Below are 21,222 nucleotides of genomic sequence, written 5' to 3'. Positions count from 1 at the left end.
CTAAATTAAGGTCTTATTTTTCACACCATATGTACCAAAAGGTTTTTTAGTCTTGATTTGCAAAATATTCCTGAAGAATTTTGATGAGTGGGTGTACTTCTAACGGTAGTGAAAAAATTTAACTCCCAGGTGTATATGTATTATGAATCCTGTTTAGTATGGTAAAGGACTGGTCAGTCAGTGTTTGTGGCATGTATTACAATAATGAAATGACTTCTTTAGTCTGTATACCTCTGGAGTAGTTAGCTGAGTATAGGTAATGTTGAAATTATCCTGAGATTCAATTTCTTGCAAAGTGGCTTACAGGACTGATTGTATTTGAAAACCTGCTAGACATCCGGCTGGCTTCTTCTGCCATATAAAATCTCTTTTTGTCCCATATGAGCTGTCCCAAAGCATGTATGCTGCATGTTATGTGGCTATAAAATGTGTAATAGGAGCTAACTGTATAATCTTAAGTTTGCATAACAAGTAAATGATTCTTGAAAATTTGATATGTTTAGAGTCTGTGTAGAGGCATATAAATCTGGAATGCAATGTACTCCCAGAACTTTAAAAAAAGTAAAGTCAGTGACAGAATTGCTTAAACTAAAGAGTACGTTTTCAGTTTCATTTATGTTTACAGCTAATTCCTTACCTTTAAACTAAGTGCTGGAAATGTTAAGGTTTACTTTGCTCTGTCCATTAATGTACTCTATGTCATTTCTAGTTGCAGTAATTGTGACATCATGAGTGTATAAAACATATTTACGTGGCTTGATGCTAGATGGATCATTAAGATAAATAATAAAGAATAAAGTAAGAGTTAGTCGATATTAGACTACATGTGAAACGTTGAAAGACTCTTGCTGAATTACACTTTCATTTTGCCTGCAATTTTCACTTTCTAAAATCGCTGATTTATCTTTCCAATATTCAGTAAAGACATTCTGTGGTCAACTTCAATTAGTAGAGGCAAATTCTTTGAAGTTATCTCTCTGTAACACCTCTGAAGCATCTCTCCATCTTTGGCAAGCTTTCGCCAGCATCAGCCAATGAGCAGAGCATATGAGTGAATCAGGCAATGCAACAGTAGAGATTGCAACAGGTATTGCATTGCTTTCCGCTTTGTGTTCTGGAGTCAGCGTGAGTTGGTTTAGAGATATGCAATGTCTGAAATTTAGAATAAGAGCTCTCAAATCACTTTTCTGTGGTGGTTAATAGTTGATACGTAGGGTATTTCAGTCAAGTGATGAAAATATACGTACAGTTATTTTACAATCATTTCACGTACAGAACTTCTAGTGAATTATAATGTTAAGTAGTACCCAAACATGTAGCGGCACGAAGGCTCACAGGCTGCTCATCTCTCATAAACAGGAAGTTGGTTTATGTGCTCAAGTAATATCTAACCAATACGATGTCTTGTGTATTCAATTTTAAAATCCTATCCTTTTGATCACTATGTGATCAAAAGTATCCGGAGACCCCCAAAATACACGTTTTTCATATTAGGTGGATTATGCTCCCACCGGCTGCCACGTGCTCCACATCAACGCCCTCAGTACTCATTAGACATCGTGAGAGAGCAGAATCAGGTGCTCCGGGGAACTCATGTACTTCAAACGTGTCCAGGTGATTGGGTGTCACTTGCATCACACATCTGTATGTGACATGTACAAACTCCTAAACATCCCTAGGTCCACTGTTTTCGATGTGATAGTGAATTGGAAATGCGCAGGGACACGTCCAAAAAAAAAAAAAAAAAAAACGTTTTGTGGAGTGACGAATCACGGTACACAATGTGGCGATCCGACGGCAGGGTGTGGGCGTGGCGAATGCTGGTGAACGTCGTCTGCCTGCATGCGTAGTGCCAACAGTAGAACTCGGAGGCGGTGGTGTTATAGTGTGTTCGTGTTTTTCATGGAGGGAGCTTGCACCCCTTGTTGTTTTGTGTGGCAATACCACAGCACAAGCCTACACTGATGTTTTAAGCACCTTCTTGTTGCTCACTGTTGAAGAGCAATTCGGGGATGACAACTGCATCTTTCAACACGTTCGAGCACGTGTCCATAATGCACGGCCTGTGGTGCAGTGGTTGCACGACAATAACATCCCTGTAACGGACTGACCTGCACAGAGTCCTGACCTGATTTCTAAGGAACATGTTTGGGATGTTTTGGAACGCCGACTTCGTGACAGGCCTCACCGGCTGACATTGGTACCACTCCTCAGTTCAGCACTCCAGGAAGAATGGGCTGCCACTACCCAAGAAACCTTCCAGCTCCTGATTGGATGTATGCCTGCGAGAGTAGAAGCTGTCATCAAGGCTAAGGGTGGGCCAAACCGTACTGAATTCCAGCATTTCCAATAGAGGACGCCAAGAACTTGTAAGCCATTTTCAGTCAGGTGTCTGGATACTTTTGATCATATAGTGTAAATGGTTTACTGCCTGTCTGGAAAATGGATCTGGAGCGTTTGCAATTTTGTGGCTTTTAGTAGAATTTAAATTTAGGTTACACCTACTGAGAATCCATGCGTTTTTTGTGATCTGTGTACAAATTTTTGAGACATTGTATCAACTACATTCAATATTCTTGTTATCTATTTTGCTCAGTGTGTGCTGTTCTTTTGTTACTGAATATAAAATAGTTACATGCTAGCGATGTAGCAATCTTGCAGGCACTTGTTGCTAGAATCATTGTTTCATCAATGATAAGTCAGTGTGCAAATAGCCAAATAACACAGCACATGCTGGTGTGTCAGCCTATTAATAGTAAATATGACTGAATGAATTGCAGACGCAGGAAGGTAGATTACTGGACGCTGTTCTCGAATGCAGATGGCAGTGGAAGACTGTGTATTATGCTTCTTTGTATAGTGATGATATATTTTCTTTTTGGTTGGTTGATTAGGGGCAGCGGGAACCAAACAGTGTGATAATCGGTCCCATTGGATTAGAGAGAGATGGGGAAGGTAGTCGACCATGCCCTTTTAAAGGAACCATCTCAGTTTAGAGAAATCATGGAAAACCTAAATCAGGATGGTTGGATGTGGGTTTGAACCATCATCCTCCTGAATGCAAGTCCAGTGCCCCTCGCTCGGTATATGTTTTCTGGAATATGGTGTATGTTAGTGAGGATTCACCATTTTCAGTTGTGTCTGAAAAATTTTACTTATTAATCATTTCATGATCTTATTGGTCTGATGAAGCATTTCGCCAATAATTCTTTCCAAGTAGGCTAATGACAGATGTGAGAAAACATCCTCAGGGTACAGATTTTGGCTTTAACATGAATGTATATATATTGTATGATTTTTGATAAGATTTGACGAGTGATTACCTGCTGTTGGATGCTCATGTAGACAACTACGCAAATTCATTTACTGTTGTGCATATTTCAAGAAGTGTGTTTGCCCTGTGACAACTACTTTAATTATTTATGGTAAGATCACATTCAAAATTTGATTACTGTGTAGTAAACATTCATATAATACAGTATATCGTAATAAATCAGGGCTTTATCTAACCATCCAGTATAGTAGCTTATTTCTTAACATAGGACACACCTTAAAAAAGTTATAAATTTGTTAGTTTCAAATGTTCTACAAGTTTGTTAATAATACGTAACTTGGCATCTTTTTATGTAGATGATCAATTATTGTTATCCTGAAGCAGGCTGGGAAAGAATAACTCATAAAAATACAGTTCATTAGTACACAGACTAGTTGTAATGTTGTATCTGCTGTTGATGAGTATGAAACAAATAGCTATAAAATCTTGCAGTGCTGGTGACATTTTGCAGAATTGTTCATCTGGATGAAAGAGAAAACAAGCTGCAATATTGCAAAGAATGTGTACTTGAACAGTTTGCACCAAACTGAGAGAATGTCGAACTGTGCTGAAAGAGTTCAAATTTATCCGATGCCGAAAATTTTCCTATATTTTTGTTACCATTGCTACAGTAGTAGAAAGCAATTTGTCTTTCCCAGTCTGAGAACCTTATGTCAAGAATTAATTTAATTGAAATATTCATATGGCAGGCTTATTAATGCTGAGAAACAAGAAACATATATCTGATCTAGAATTATTTTGAACCCTTTTTACTGTTAGGGGTACATGACTTTCTGTTTTGGCCAAAACAAGTACAAGAATCTGGAGAAGTCGATAAGCTATATCACTGACACTGACTTATATACTAGGAAACAGTGGATTTCGGTTGTGACACCGATATTCCCATGTAAATTTCCTTCCAGAAATGAAAAATCGACCAATGAGTTAAATGCTTCTGACTAAGCCAGTTTTCTTGTGCGAAGTTCATCCTGTCTGCTGACCGGAGCTTATTCACCCAAGGGTAAAATAACAGCAGCTGAGACTGGTGCTCTGCATTAACTTATGGTGGATCCTGATACTGTTACCTTACCCATGATCAAGGTCAATGCTACAGCAGTGTTGGACACTTAGGATTACAGTTAACTTGCTCATACTAAGTAACAAGGCGCAATCTGTAAATATTTAACTTGAAGGAAGAGAACTTCTCAGCCAAGAGTGCTTTTATAAATCTCTTACTTACAATGACCAGTTTTGGTAAACAGTTACCATCATCTGACCTGTGATTAGGCTACATGAAGTTAAAGCATATTAGCTTATGATAAATGGTGTACAATGTCAAAAGTGTAATACATAGAGTGAACTATTATTACCCATACCTCCATAAAGGTTAATACAAACGCTCAATTAGAACTATAAATGTACATAATATCTTACTTAGCCATACAGTTGACATAAGGTGCACTATAATGTCAAAATTAAAACCAGTGATTAGAATATGTTTCACCAAGTGTATCTGTTCTATATTACCAGTCTCTGTGTAACTCTGTGACTTGTGATGTGGAATGGATGCATTTGGGGTAGCATACTGTACATACTGGTTTTAATTTTAACATGCCAATGCATGTTGCATCAACGTCCAAACTAAGATACAGAGTAACTTTTAAGCTCGAATTGGGCAATTGCATCAACCTTTATCAAGGTATATGTAATATAATTCATCTTACATATTATGTTTCTGACACTGAACGCTACTTTTCATAAGCTAATATACCTTACACTTAATATACACTACTCACAGATTAGATGATGGTAACTCTGTTCACCAAAATCGTTCATCGTAAATAAAGGATTTAAAAATGCTGTCTTGGCTGAGAAGCATTCTTCCTTCAAGCTGAATCAGAATTACATTCAAAATTTGCAGTCCAATGTATCACAGTCTTAGTAGTGACCTGACAAAAAGATTTAGAGAAAGACTAAAAAATTCTGAAGAAATATTCCTTGTTGCAAAACACTATCAAGAATCGTAACTGTTATTGTGCTGTCCCTCGTAGATTATGTGATCTTCTGAAGATCCACAAGAAAGGGATTCCTCTTACACCTATTGTCAAGAACATTGGTCTTCAACATACTGCGTTGTATAACACCTTACTGCTCTACTGGCACCACTGATAGTTCAGTGCGTACATCATATTAAGAACTCAATGGATTTCTTACATCGATTAGAGCAATTACATTTGAATGACTTAGATATTTTAGTAAGTTTCATACTGTCACACTCTACATCTTTTGTTTTCTGTCTGACATTTTACACTTAACTGAGGTTAGGTTTGGTGTTGAATTTACGATTCTGTTTCAACATGTGTTGACTTTAACTTCTTTTTATTCAGTGTCCCATTTTATGAACACAGACATATGGAGAGACAATGGGGAGCCATTAGTCACTTCTAGTTGTTAGTCTGTTTATGAAAGATTACGAGAACATTCCATGGAATACGTGCTCTTGACAACTGTGCATTCTTTCAGGTATGTAGATGATACTTTTCTTGTATACTTTCATGGAAGTGCAAATTTAAACAGCTTTTTAATGCATCTGAATTAAACCAACCTGAGCATTCAGTTCATGATGGCGGTAGAAAAGGATGGCTTCCTTCCCTTCTTTGATGTGTTGATTAGGTGGAAGATTGATGGTATGTTGGGACATGCCATTTATAGGAAGCTTATTCAGAATGATTTATATCTTCAGGCTGATAGTTGTCACCATCTGGCTCAATGTCAAGCGGTACATTGTACCTTGGCTCATAGGGCCAACGTCATCTCATACCTTCGAAGCTTATCAACTGAATTAGCCCACTTCAAAGTAATACCCTCACAGAATGGTTATACTGAATACAGAATGGATGCATGTTGCGCTATTGACCAACTGTGAATTAGCTGAGTGATGAAAATAACGACCTGGTACCAAAGTATATGGCCTTTTTGCCTTACACCAGTAGCATAGCCATCAGGATTGGTCATATTGTGTGTTTTTCGACCACCATCTAATATATTGGCTCTTTTAGGGACTGTGAAGGATGATCTTGCTTCATATAAGGCGGGTATCTACCGTATTCCTTCCAGTTCTGGCGTTTCACGCATAGGTGAGACTGCTAGGACCATAGATGACTGTTGTACTCAGCATAAGCATCATTCACACTTAAACTGAACAAATCTGCTACTGGAGAACATTGCCTTGGTAGTGGTCATCCTATGGAATGTAACAACATAAAGTTCCTAGCATACAAATAAGGCCAATTCACACTGGCTGATATGTCACATCACCGTCACCTAAAGTGAACTCACTCTGTAAGTCATGTCATGTCAGTTCACTAGTTAGCGAAAACATATATACACAAATACATCGAACAATATTTATAAGGGAATTTTTTTTTACATTAGCCATTAGGGTTTTTTCCTTACATAACTAATAACATCATAAACAACTGCCTCCTTCTCCTCTATTAGAGTGAACTTTTTCACATAAGATGTTGTTTAACAAAAACTGCTTCAAACTACATTCTTATTTATACAGAGTGATTCCGTGTTGATGTCACAAACATTCAGGGATGATGGAGAAAGGTAAATATATTAATTTGAACTAGGAGTCTTAATTCAGTAACGACTGAGTCGAAAGTTATAAGAAAAAATCGTTCTAATACCTGTATGTATACTGATACTGGTACTTTTTGTTGCTAATATAGGCAAGTCAACTTTCAGAGGTGGTAGTATGAACCAAAACAAGAAAGTATTCAGCAAACATAGGTTCTGAAATGTATAGTTCAAGAGCTATTAGCACGTGTTCATCTTCAATAATGTGAAACCCATCTCTTCTACTGCTAGCTCTTTTCATATTGTTGGAGGAGCTGGCATGGACCAAAACAAGAAAAAAAGTTTCAATAAACATGAGCTCTAAAGGGCATACCTTAAGAGGTATGGGCACTTATTGAGTAGAATAGATGTATTTCATGATAGTGGAGATGAAGACATGCTGACAACTCCGAAGGTATGCATTTTGGAACCCATGTTTACTTCATATTTTTTTCTTGTTTTGGTCCATGCTACTAGCTCTAACTGTTACCTACCCTACAATCTTAGTAACAACAGTAGAGATATGTGTATTCCACTGCCAGAGTTATCACAACGATTTTCACTTATAACTTTCGACCTAGTCATTTCCAAACAAGGGTCTCTTGCTTTAGATTCATACATTTATCCTTCTCAATCATCCCTGAAAGTTCTTAAAATTGTCACGGAATCATGCCATATACAGTGTGGATGTCAGCTTTGTTATTTGTTAGTAAGACTTAAATAATTTTTCACTTTCAGTTATCTGACATTCCTTAAGGAAGAACACTCAATGGAAAAACGCCACGAAAATAAAGCACAATAATAAAAGTATAGAGTAAGAAGACAAAAAGCACCAAATCCACTACTGCAATGTGAGTGAGGGCAGCGAAGACAGGTTAACTTCTTCTGTTAGCAGACGACCATCAAAACTTTCTTCCCGAGAAACCTTGACGTGACGCGACGCTCTGTTGGCGGTCTGTCTGCATTCCGCTAATTGAAATGCATTGTGGAATGTTTTGAAGTGGGGTGACATGATGGCCAGTGTGGACTGGCCTTTAAGCTATTTGGTCCCTGTTATTAGGGAACCACTTGTCATTAAATTTTCAAGTGACCTTAGAAATGAGACGGAGGTTTTTGCTTCAATTCTGTTCAAAATCCTGCTCTCTGCTTGGCCTAACAATAGAGGGATAGAGTTAATGATATCTCAACCATTGGTAATTAATATCCACTGTCGATAACTTCTGACGTTAGTCATCTTTGGTTTGTGGTGGCACTCGTGTTTACAGTGTGTGTTGTCATTCGGTATAGGCCCTGCATACTGAGGTTTTAAATTTCCTTGTGCAACACTTATTCATATTCAGTATTGTGAAATGCATCTCTTCTAATGCAGGATTTTTTGTTTCTATATTGTTTGAGCAGGTAATATGAACCAAAACGAGAAAGAAAGGTCCAGTAAACATGAGCTCTAAAATGAATTGTGATTTGAAAATAATAGAGTATGCACCTGTCAGAATACCAGTGCCTGTCGAAGACATCAGCCAGCTGCATCCCCTTAAGTTATATGAGCGAGACTTTAGCCTACATACTACAACAGTTCAGTATACATTCGACTTTAAATAACTTTTGCTCGCCAGTTTTGAGTCTCCCAAATACTGTTTACCTTATACTATTTGCCATAGTAAGTTCACTGATTACTTGTAATGGGCTTTGTATACGGTGAAAATTTCCGTCGACTAGCTTAGCACTTTTACAGGTATCGCATTTCAAATCCAGTTTTAGGTTTGGAAAAAAAACTACCATTGATATCTTTATCTTTGATGCGCATGTGACCTAAAAGTGATCCTTGACAAATTTGGTTCAAGTTACGAGGTGAAGTACATAGAAATGTAATCCCTGGCCACCAGATTGAGTGCTAAGCCAGTAGTTTAGTCTGACGATCTATCTGGAGTGTCTCAAATGGACTACTGACACCATGTTCCACCCTCACCTTTACATTACACATGGATCCATAACAGCATTACCATTAATACAGTGTTACAGTTCACAAATATTAGTTGTAATAATGTGCGCTATGCAGTAACTGATCTGATATACTGTCCACACTGTAGAGTAAACAAGCAGCAAATATGGTCTATCAAGACTGCTCTAGATAGAAATTTCACCTGTGTTGTTTGCATCTCTCATTTGGCAAGTTCACAGTTAACTTTGAGTTTAATGTTTGTCTCTATTGTCACTGCATAGGGATCATTGTATCAAATTTTTTAAACTGTCTCAGAATGATAACAGTTCTGGGAGGTTTGTAACACAAATGATTTAATTCTGAGCATTTGTCTTGCTAGAGGGTATATCCAATATCGTACTATGTACATATACTTGTATGCAACGTTTTTCCCCACTTTTTATTTCATGGTCTATATCACTTAATCCCCTTAAATTATTGTTTTGTAATGGCATATACAGTGTGTTCGGAAATTCCCATTACGAACTTCTAGGACATGGAGAGGGGGGTGAGTACATAATATATTGAATGGAAATCATGTCCAGAAATGTACCACTTCTGTTCCAAGACGGTTTCAGTTCAGATGTGTAACGCACTCATGCCTGCTGAGAGAAATAGAAGTGTCTCAGAGTTGCTTGTCCTGGTACGCAATGGGGAAGACAGGATGACATTTACTACATCACACAGTCACACGATGTTCCTTAACATCTGTTGTTGCAAGACAGAGGAAGATCTGCTGGCATGAGTTCTGGCCACTGCACTAGAAACTGAAGAAACAACAGGTAAGATGGACAGGTGTACCAGAACATGCATCATAGGTACATTGTCTCTAATGGCATTGGTGGTCGCCACTGTTCTAATATATCAATACTGTTCTGCATGTATGGTATACTGGGTTCTTCCTTGTTTTGGAGTAATGTAAAGATGTAATGTTTAAGCACAAATACAAACAAATGCGTTTAGTGATAAATGGATGTTTTGTTATGTTCCCTTTTGAACTGTTACCTAATAATTGTACTGCATCATGCGTAATTCAGTTCCTCAAGCAGAAGTCGGTGAGCTAAACATCTGAATTGAAGTCACTGTAGAATGGAAATGTTTTGTTTTATATTGCTTTAGGGCACAAAAAACAACTGCGGTTATACGAGCTCATAGAATGGGAATGGTACATTTCCTGACATGGGTTCCTGGTCAAAATAGTATGTACTTACTCCCCTACACAAGTCCTAGAAGTTTGTAAAGGGAGTTTCCAAATATCCTACATTTTCCTAACTTAGAGCGTTAAGGCCCTATGCATCCCTCATTGTTGAACTGGAGGTGGGATGCATATCGAGACACTACAGCTCTTGTTTTCTGAAATCGCATCAGTTCTCAATACATATGATGGTTGGTGTCCACCCATGATGGCAGTCTGCACTGTATTCTATGGAGAACATTCCCACGAAAGATACGATCGATGGCTAAATTATTTTGCAAAATATGCACTAACTAAGCCAGCACCATTAATTTAACTTTGTTTGGAGACTGAGATGTCCAATATGTTTGTTGATAGACACAACACCACAACAACAACATGCAAACTGAAGTCCAAAGCCCTTGCAGATATGAAAGATGCAATGTTATAATACAAATTGGCCTGAAATTATTTTTTTAAAATAATATGTCTGTATCAAGGAGGTGATGTGATTGTGTCCAATCCTCACAGAGTTTGCACAGTTTTAACCCAATTTCACATAACACATAGCGCTTCTTCTAGCTTACAGAGATTGTCCGTTTCACTCCCACAGACACTGATACTAAGCTTTAGAGTTCTTTACTTTCAGTGTGATAAATAGTAACAGTCAACTGGTGTGCTGGTGAAACACATGATTTAACAGTATTATGGATGCATATATGAAAGTTCCATTGGTTTTCTGTGACACTGTTATCGCTTTTGTACTTGAATAACAAGATTTTGGTCTCTCTTTGAAAGTCTCACTCTAGCTGGAGCTCTAAGGCAATTGTTTGTAATCCAGCAATCGAATTATATCTAGGTCTACTTCTGGTAAGTTTGTGCTGTTTGAAATAATCCATGCTACCTCTGAAATATTCTCTGATATCAAATCCATCTCAAAATGTATTAAAGCAGTCATAGATCGTTTTTGTAAAGAAAACATCAGATTTAGTCATTCTGCATTTATATTTGATATACGTTACATAGAGCACACATAAAGCAATAGACAAGTGACATAAATAACACACACACTGTCTACAACATCGATAATTCAGTTTTACATGTTGTTTGTTGTACTTATTTCTAGTCTCATTATGACACAAAAATTATGTGGTTTACATATGTTAACATTCAGTAAATGTGACTCATTCTGAGGCTAAGCTACTCTATCCCCTATATAAGTGAAGCTTTTATAATGACTACATTCTTTTACTTGCAGAAATTGTTTGCATAACAGAATAAATTATAAGGTTACAGTCATGTTTATAATATAATTTACAATGAAGTGAAGTTACTGGTAACGCAATTTAAGAGAGATACACGGCCATTACTGTTTTAATGATATATTACTGAAGCATAATGATTAACTGTAAGACATGAATTATAATCACTCTCTATTAAAGCCAGTTACAAGCAGAATTACTATTAGCACATGACTCGAAATCCTATTTGAAGTGCCTTAACATACTCAGTTATTACAAATTTAGATATTATGTCCAGAACATGATGATCTAATGATACATTAGTCTATATGAAATGAGTTATATATAATCTATTTCTATCTGATATATTATTAAAATCCATAATGTGAATTATTTCTTGCGTCCTGTTTACATGCCATTCCTTCTAGAAAGTAATTACCAAATTTTCTGTGTCTTCTCTACATTTGTCCAGAAATTGTTGGTAGTACAATTACTGTTGCATTGCTTTATTAGCCATTAAGAAATGTGCAAGGGGTCTTCTGTTTGAAGAATGAACCATAATTTAAGGGGTTACTACTTATAAGGTGCTTAGTATGTTTTTGTAGTCTATGCCATGACTACCAATCATATCTTGTTAAATTTTGACAAAGAAATGAAATATATATAACTTTTAAAAGTTCTCTGAGGAAACCAAATATTTGGTAGGAGTCCTATGTATTCTGATAATGCTGTCAGTGGTGTAAAGCTTGGGTATTCAACACCAGAGTATTACTGTGGTCTGATTTGAATGTAAAATGGACGCAAATTACTGAGGGAGTTATTTTTTCTTCTACATGTAGAATATATACTAAGAACACTACCTAATTAGATATATATGATTACAAGATGCTAATGACATTATATGAAACACATTGCTGGTGGGATCTGTTGAGCACATGTTCATGGTAGATCACTTAATACAGAGATCCAGGAGGAGTAGAAGGAAGAACATAATGAAGTAAAATACAACCGGCAGTAAATATACTGATATTAACATTTGTACAATTCATTGGAACTCTCACTGCTGGTAGGAGATAGTGATGTACTTAGGTGCTGTTGAGATGCAATTAAACATTATTTGCTACAAATAATGGATCATGGTAGAGCTGGATTTTAATGTAAGAAAAATTGAAGAAGAGATGTCATTGGTCTCCAAGGTCCAAGAAAATGACACTGGGGAGAAAGGGAACTTCAAGTAAAATAGTTATGGTGGGCAGATGATGTATACAATCCATGATCCAAGATCAAACAGATGTAATAGGAAGTTAGATGAGTGTGAGGTTCATTTATGTAGAACATACTGCTAGTGAAATACATGATGTAACAGTATTAAAGATGCATATGTGAAAGTTCCATTCGTTTTCTGTGACGTTGGTATCGCTCTTGTACTTAAATAGAAAGCTTTAGATCCTTGTTTGAAAACCCCACTCAGCTTGGCCGGTATTCTGAAACAATTGTTCATAATCCAACGCTCAAATTCCATCAGAGTCTACCTCTGGTAAGTTAACACTTTGTGGAATAATCACACGATTACTCAGAAATATCCTCTTAAACCGAAAGCATCTAAAAATCTAATAAAGCGACTGTAGAAGATGGTAGATGCTTTTTATAAAGAGAATATCATATTTACTCAGTCTGCATTCTGCATTTATATTTCAAGTATGTTACATAGGTCACACATAAAGCTATAGCCAAAAATAGCACATACACGTTGTCTACAGCATTAATAATTCAGTTTTACACTTTCTTTGTTGTATTTATTTCTAGTCTCATTATTACACAGAAAATTTATACTAGTGATATATGTTAATATTCAATAAATGTGATTCATTCTGAGCCCAACCAATTCCATTCCCTAGATAATTTAAGCTTTTATAACAACTAAACCGTTTTACTTAGAGAAATTATTTTCATAGAAGGTGAATAAACTATAAGGCTATAGTCATGTCTTATAATATAGTTTACAGTATAGGGAAGATACCAGTAATGCAATTTATGAGAGAAACATAGCCACAATAGTTTAAGCCATAAATTACTGAAGTATAACCATATGAGATATGAATTAAAATTGTTCCCTGTTAAAGCAGAATTACAATTGAAACATAACTTGAAATTAAAGTTGTGTTACATTAACATTCTCATTTATAAAAAATTTAGACATTGTCTACAGAATATGGTGATTTAATAATGCATTAGAAGATATGAAGTGTGTTCTGTATAATGTATTTCTATCTAATATGTCATTAAAACCCATAAAGTGCAATACGTCTTGCATCCTGTTACATACCTTTCATTCTATAAAGTAGTTACAAGATTTGTTGTGTCTTTTGTACATTTGTCCAGAAATAGTCAGTTTTATGAATCTGTTGAGTAGCTTTATTATCCACTACTACATGTGCAAGGAATCTTCTCTTGGGGAATGAACCATAATTTAAGGAGGTACTACTGACAATGTGCATAGTATGCCTTTGTATTCTATACCACGTCTACCCATCATATCTTGTTAAACTTTAATATCAGAGTTTTCAGTAGAATTCCTCTGTATTATGGTAACGTTGTCAATGGTGCAAAACTTGGTTACTCAGCACCAGTGTAGTACTGTGGATTGATTTGCATGTAAAATGGACGCAAGTGACTGTGGGAGTTTTTTCCTTGTACATACAGAATATATACAAAGAGCACTACCTAATTACATAGTTATGAGTACTAGAGACTAGGGACACTACATGAAACACACTGCTGGTGGGATCTGTTGAGCACATGTTAGTGGCAGATCACTTAATATAGGGATCCAAGAAGAGTAGAAGGTGGAACACATTGAGGTAAAATACAAGTAGCAGTGGAGAGTTGCAAATATATTGATATTAACATTTCCGTGATTCATTGGGACTCTCACTGCTGGTAACAAATAGTGATATGCCTAGGTGCTGTTGAAATACAATTAAACATCATTTGCTGAAATTAATTGTTCATGGTTGAGCTCGATTTTAATGCAAGAAAAATGAAAGAAGAGATGTCATAGATCTCTAGGGTTCAAGGGAGTGGCATTGTGGGGAGGGGAAGGCGACTTCAAGTAGAGTAGCTGTGGTAGGAAGAAGATGTATGTGCCATATGATTCATAATCATACACATGTAAAAGGAAATGAGACAAGTATGAGGTCCATTGATGCAGAATATACACTCTGTGAGAGACAGTTTTTCCCTTTGTAATACACAACAAAGGAATGTAATGGATACATGTATGTCAGTTAAATGTGAGTGGCTCAGAGTAGTGTAAGAGTAGGGTGTGAGGTGTAGTTATGGTAAAAAATGTTTCATTGTTGTTAATTATAAATTAAGTTTCAAAACACTAACGAAATACATGGGTTACCCTATTTTAGACGAAAACACTAAAGAAGTAATCAGAAAGTAATGTGTACAGTTTCCATTCAGATATTCGTTAATCATTCAAAATGTCTGTTGAGCAGAATGCCATGAGAGGGAAACTTTCCTACATTATTAAATAATATGCTTATGTTGCACAGAGATATACCAAGAACACATGGGATAAAATATGCACCTTGGAAAGAAAATTCAATATCTAAATGAAAAAGGATATAAGACATTCACTGCCGGCCGCGGTGGTCTAGCGGTTCTGGCGCTGCAGTCGAGAACCGCGGGACTGCTACGGTCGCAGGTTCGAATCTTGCCTCGGGCATGGGTGTGTGTGATGTCCTTAGGTTAGTTAGGTTTAAGTAGTTCTAAGTTCTAGGGGACTTATGACCTAAGATGTTGAGTCCCATAGTGCTCAGAGCCATTTGAAAACATTCACTCATGATTGCAATAAAAATAATTACCATTTTCCTTTTTATGGGTTTCAACAAAAAACACATTTGACAGTAAGGAGGAGTTATTTATTCACTGTAAAACGATTTCTAGCATGTGACATCTGTATGCTATAATACTTTGGGTAATGTTGTAGAATATTTAGAACGAAATAGTAACAAAGAAACTCTAAATAGTTGTAAGACGAGCATGCTTTAACAAAAAGTTAGCGATAAAAATCATTCACTGGACCTATACTAAGGTATGATTGGATAACATAATTTCAAATGAGTTTCACAGACTGAAATATGGTAATGCCAGTCGAAATCATCTGAATAAATTAGACTCCGAAATAAAAGTGTATACAATGGTAGATATAAACTGAAGTAGGATTTACTTACAATAAAGGCAACAGTGCTAGAAACTACGAGAGAAAAGTGGAGTACACAGAAGAAGAACAAAATAGGTTAGTTGGATAAGACTCAAATCGAGGTGTAAGAAACAGAAATACTATGGTTCTTGAGGAAGTGATCGGACATGTTAATATAAGTATGTGCAAGTCTATACAAGGGTCAGCACTTGGAAATAATCATCTAAACAATGTCCTTCAATGATAATCTTAACTCAGTCTTATGCTTTAATCATGGGCTTTCATCCAAATGGTAGATACATACAGCTTCTGTTAAAAATCAAACACTGGCACTGCTGAAACGGTAGTGTCAGGTTTTGTTCTGAGACAAGAAGGATAACAGTGAGTGCTTAGCGCAACTTTCAGAAAAGATTCATGTATCACCTGCCATTGGAGATGGAATCATCACGTCAGCACTGCATTTGATGCTGCGGTAGTAATTTGGAGCCATAAAGATTATGAACAATACAATGTATCGAATCTCGGCAGCCAGTTTGTTTCAGAGATTACAGTGATTTAGACTTTGCTCAAAGTAAAGTTAATGACAGTTGAATACAGAAGCCTTAGAAACTTAATTCATACCGACCAGAGCGTAGCAGCAATTGGGGGCCCACAATGCTAAATTGCTAACAAATAATTTAACTTTATCTTCGAAAGAAAGAAAGAAAAGTCCCTTACTCAGACAATAGAATTACATTCTAATTACGAACATCAGTGTTTGTGCGAAGGTCTCTTAACTGTGTCTCGCTTTGTACAACCCAAACCCTACAGAAAACGCGATATATGAAGCACTTATGTGGAGACTGTGAAATCTGTTATGAAAAAAATGTTTAATTCAAGCTTTAGACCAACAGGCTTTTGTCAGTGCCACAAAATCAGTGTTTATTGCGACTATTGCCAGCTGTAACAAGCCATAAAATAGAAGGACTGTTGCTATTGGTGTTTTTCTGTGGTAATGGTTGCACATTGCTTCAATAGCAAGCTATATTTCAATGGCAACCTTTGAGAAATTGAAAGGACATTACGCTTTAACATCCATGTCGACGACAAGGGCATTGGAAATTGAGCAAGAGGCCACAAGCTAATCTAATGCAAAGATGAGGGAGCAAATTGGCTGTGATCTAACTAAACGAACCCCACCAACCGCCAATGGAAACAGATGAGCCAGTTAATGACTTATGTCTTATCGTGCTTGCCCTAACAATTGATCAGCTATATGTCTGAGGAAGCTGCATATAAGGTAATAAAACCTACATAATACAGCATATAATCAATTCTAGACTGGAAAGGAAGCACAAGTCATCAATGTTGATGAATCATTCAATCAGGAACTAGTCAAAACACATGAGAATGCTCTCTGATTCAAAGTGTTGAGATATGAGGCCTCCTTGCTACTAAGTAAGTGAAGCCTCAAAAAATTCCAACCTCCTCCCAATCTCTTACTATCAACAACGTATTTTCATTTTTTAACCCTACGAGTGTAAGACCATCAGCCAGTCCCTGTTCAGATTTTATGCTTTTCAGATGATATTCACTCGTGGTAGAACTTTTTTTGGCGAGTAACATATATGTAAATATGAGAATACTTCATGCATATGTGTGATTTTTAGATACACTGGTCACTGTTTCTTGAAGATATTTTTCTTATCGATTCTAAGCCATGAGTTTGCCTCTGTAGCGCAGTGGACAGCGCAGTTGACTGCCATTCAGGGAACCTGGGTTCGACTCTCAGTAGAGCCCAGGGCTTTTCTGTGTGTGCGGACTGGTACAGGGTGCACGCAGCCTTGTGAGGCCAGCTGGGGAAACTACTCAACGAATATTAGCGGTTCCAAGGTCAAAAAACATGACAACGACCAAGAGAATGGTGAGCTGACCACATGCCCCCCCCCCCCCCCCCCCATACTGCTTCCAATGACTCCATTGGCTGAGGTTGAGACGGCAGCCGGTCATGCCCAACCGGCCCATCTATGGCCAGAACGCGGAATTGTACCTTATCCTTTACATTTTTAAACCATGAACAGGAACCTGGAATTTGTGAAGACAGACTGAAGCTGTACACCTAACTTCGTTGCAGTCCTTATGTACAACGCTTTTGTTAGTTGTTATACTGGTATAATATGCGCAAATTCTGGGAAATTAAGAAAACAGCTTCTATAGAATCTGCAGATGTCCCACTTGTTACACGATTGTAGCGCAGTCCAGTGAAATTGTATCCAGCTTGCAAGGAAAATACTCAGTTCATCGCATCAACTCCTTTATAAAATGTAACATGCTCCATATTTTCGACAAAGACAGCTTCTGCGTCTCCCCAAACCACCTCCATGGACACACATCCTCACTTTAAAACGCCTTCATCTCCCTATTAGTAAATTTGTAAAACAGCTCTAAATTTTCTGTTGAACTACTCACTTTCACAATAATTTTTATCTGCGTTGTTATAACTGTTCATAGTGGTTTCCAGAAGCTCGTAATACGCCAGAGGCAATTTGAAGAATTCAAATAATTGGGGCATGAGTTTCAGTATTACAGTGTCGCACTACAGATTTCCGTATCAATACTGCATTAGCAATAAGAAGTAAAATGCACTTGTTGTGAAGAAATATCACTTTCTATCACACTTCTGTGATTTTCCCCTAGTGAGCTAACGTCTTTCAGTTAGATATAATCTAACCATTTCATAGGCAATCTCGCTGACAGGACCCAAAGGTACTGAATTTGTTCTCTCTTTTGTTTTATAGGTCTCCACAGTTCAGGCTAGATGGCACTGACACCTGATTCTTTCTTATCGTTGTCAGGATTTAACATACCGTCGGAGGGGAATTGATAGATGGAACCATTTGTGACTTTCTTGAAGGGACCACCCCATCTCACTGAATTGAATCGCATTCTTTAGCAATACAAATCCTCTATTAGTCGCTCGATACAAATATATTTAGGGCTGTGTCTTCCATTTCTATTGTTTACAAAGTGAGATGGCCCAATAATCCACACTCTATCCGAATTTTTCGTCAGCTAGTTCCAAGTTCCGGAAATTTTCTTCGAGGGACGTCACGACTGACTTACTATTCCATTCTTGTTCAGCTTAGACAGTGCTTCGCGTGTGATGATATGTTGATATTGTTGAGAAAAAAATTGCTTATTTGCGGTCTATACACATCGAATAATAAATGGGGAATAATATTTAATACATAATGTCCTTCCTTAAGATCCCAGGAAAGAAAAACTCTTTATTTCATTGATAAATGGTTATGAAACTAAATCCTGCAGTTAAGAAATGAGAAAGAAGCGTTTCTGAGGTTTTGATAAATCAGTATCGTTAAAAAAAAAGCATAGCAAATGCATCTGCTCCTTACTCAGTATGTAGCGACAGTGTGTAATTACTGTTTGACACATATCCCGCTCTGAGGTTCATAAGATACTACAATATTTTCCAACAGCTGGAGATGATTTACAAAAATACCATACTTGGTAAAGAAATACCAACTCCACAAAAAAACTCATAATTCTATTATTATTTCTTCTCACTTGTGTTTCACCCCACTAAAAATAATGACATCTGTAGGAACACTCATTAGCTCGAGAAGTAATGGTGATGACAGAATTAACTTATTGAATATTTATTACTATTATCCCTCAAAAACTGTGGACCATGCCAAGGTGGGGTGGCTTCGTGCCTCTACTAAGCAGACAGGTGTACCATAGGTGCAACTTCAGTGGAGCACTATCTGTGCAGAGGCGAAACAAACATGTGCTTCCTGAAGATGGGCAGCAGCCCTTTCAGTAGTTACATGGCCTACAACCTACACGATTTACTGATCTAATCTTGTAACATCAGCCAACATGCAATGCTCATACTGCAGCACAGCTGAAAGCTAAGGGAAACTACAACCATTATATTTCCCAAGGACATGTACCTCTACTGCACGTCTTAATAATGATGGAATCCACCTGGTAAAATATCCCTGAGTTAAAATGCACACATCAACAAAATTCTTGCATCACCCCAATATATCTTGCAGGTGGGTTGCTATTATGATTACTCCTGCATCAGTTGGAAGACCATACACACAGTTACCATGAGCACAGCCTATGGATAGAATGCCATGCGTGACTGGATGATCATAACATTTCAGTTAAAAGTAAAGTACTAGTAGAGATGCATTAAAGACATCTGTGGAACAGTAGAGTGAACATCCATCATTCCATGAAGAACAGTTGCGACCAACGATCAGGTCCACATCATCACACCACGCACAGAAGGCTTGTCAACTAGGCAATTGTCTGACATGTGCTTGGGAGTCAATGTGGTGTGATGTGAACATAGAATCGATGCCTATTAATAGGTAGTTTTGTGGTCTTACACCACACAGACCGTCCACTTTCGACAGCTGCATAGGATGATAGGTATCTACGACTTTTTAATCAAAATAACCATGGGCTGAGTGCTCCAGAACGAAATTCGGCGTTCGAAGAGGCCACAGGACGTCTTGTATCGCATCAAACTGTTAGGAGACGATTGCATTATGTGAATCTCCATTCCTGACGATCATGGCGAACACCACAACACCATAGACTCCATTACTAATGTACAAGAAATCATGCAGAAAGAAAACCTCAGGATTGGTGTTGTGTGTTGGTTATGGATGAAACTCAGAGCTGCTTTTACCCTGATAATTGCAGAGAACGCTTCAGGAGACAACCTGTTAATATCAAACGACTTAACACTGTGTCCCACATGTTCTAGAAGGTGGTGGTGGAGTGATGTTCTGGGGTAGTATTACATGGGGCCCTACAACTGTACACTACTCCTTAGTCTATACAACTATCATGGTTGTTGAGGGTAATATCACTGCTCTACAGTAAAGCAATGGGATTCTGCAACCAATACTGAGACCACATTGTCAACATTGGGAAAGGTTTTCATCTTCGTTGGTGATAACTCACGTGGACATCGTACTGTTCTCGTAAATACGTTACTGCAGCATAATTGGATCACCAGAATACAGTGGCCTGCCTGTTCACTGGACCTGAACCCAGTCGAACATGTGTGGACTCAGCTGAAACGAGCTGTTTTTGGACATTGCCAATGACCAGTACTTCTGCGCCACTTAACACACAGTTGACAAGACTTGGACAATCTGGGCCAGGGATGGACTGATGATCTCTTTGATGGTATGCCACAACAGATTCAAACCGGTATCTGAGCAAGGAGACACTCCACCACATATTTACATTGTTTAGGGGTGCTGTGAAAAACCCTCCATTGGAAGCAGACGATTTAGTCATTAGAAAATGTTCATCTTTTTTTTTTTATTTGGTGATCTGGACACATTGTAAATGAATATTCATGTGTCATAGCCCATTCTTTGTGGCATAAATTTCGAAATATAGAGGTGATGCAAAACTTTTGTTGTCCATATTGACCTCTGGGCTGGGACTACTCATGAGAGGTAGGAGCGAGGAATTTTCGATCATTTAACTCAGTGGAGGGTAGAGGGATTAGAGAATTTCAAAAGGGAAATGGATAGGTTGAAGTTAGGTATGTTAGGAAAGTCTAGTGCAGTGGTGGGGAGAACTGGACGTTCAGTGAGTACAGGGTTATAAATACAAAACGACATAGGGTTAATGCAGGACTAGGTC

The sequence above is a fragment of the Schistocerca nitens genome, chromosome 3, assembly GCF_023898315.1.
Source record: "Schistocerca nitens isolate TAMUIC-IGC-003100 chromosome 3, iqSchNite1.1, whole genome shotgun sequence".
Taxonomy (NCBI): Eukaryota; Metazoa; Arthropoda; class Insecta; order Orthoptera; family Acrididae; genus Schistocerca; species Schistocerca nitens.
This window is presented reverse-complemented; position numbering follows the sequence as displayed.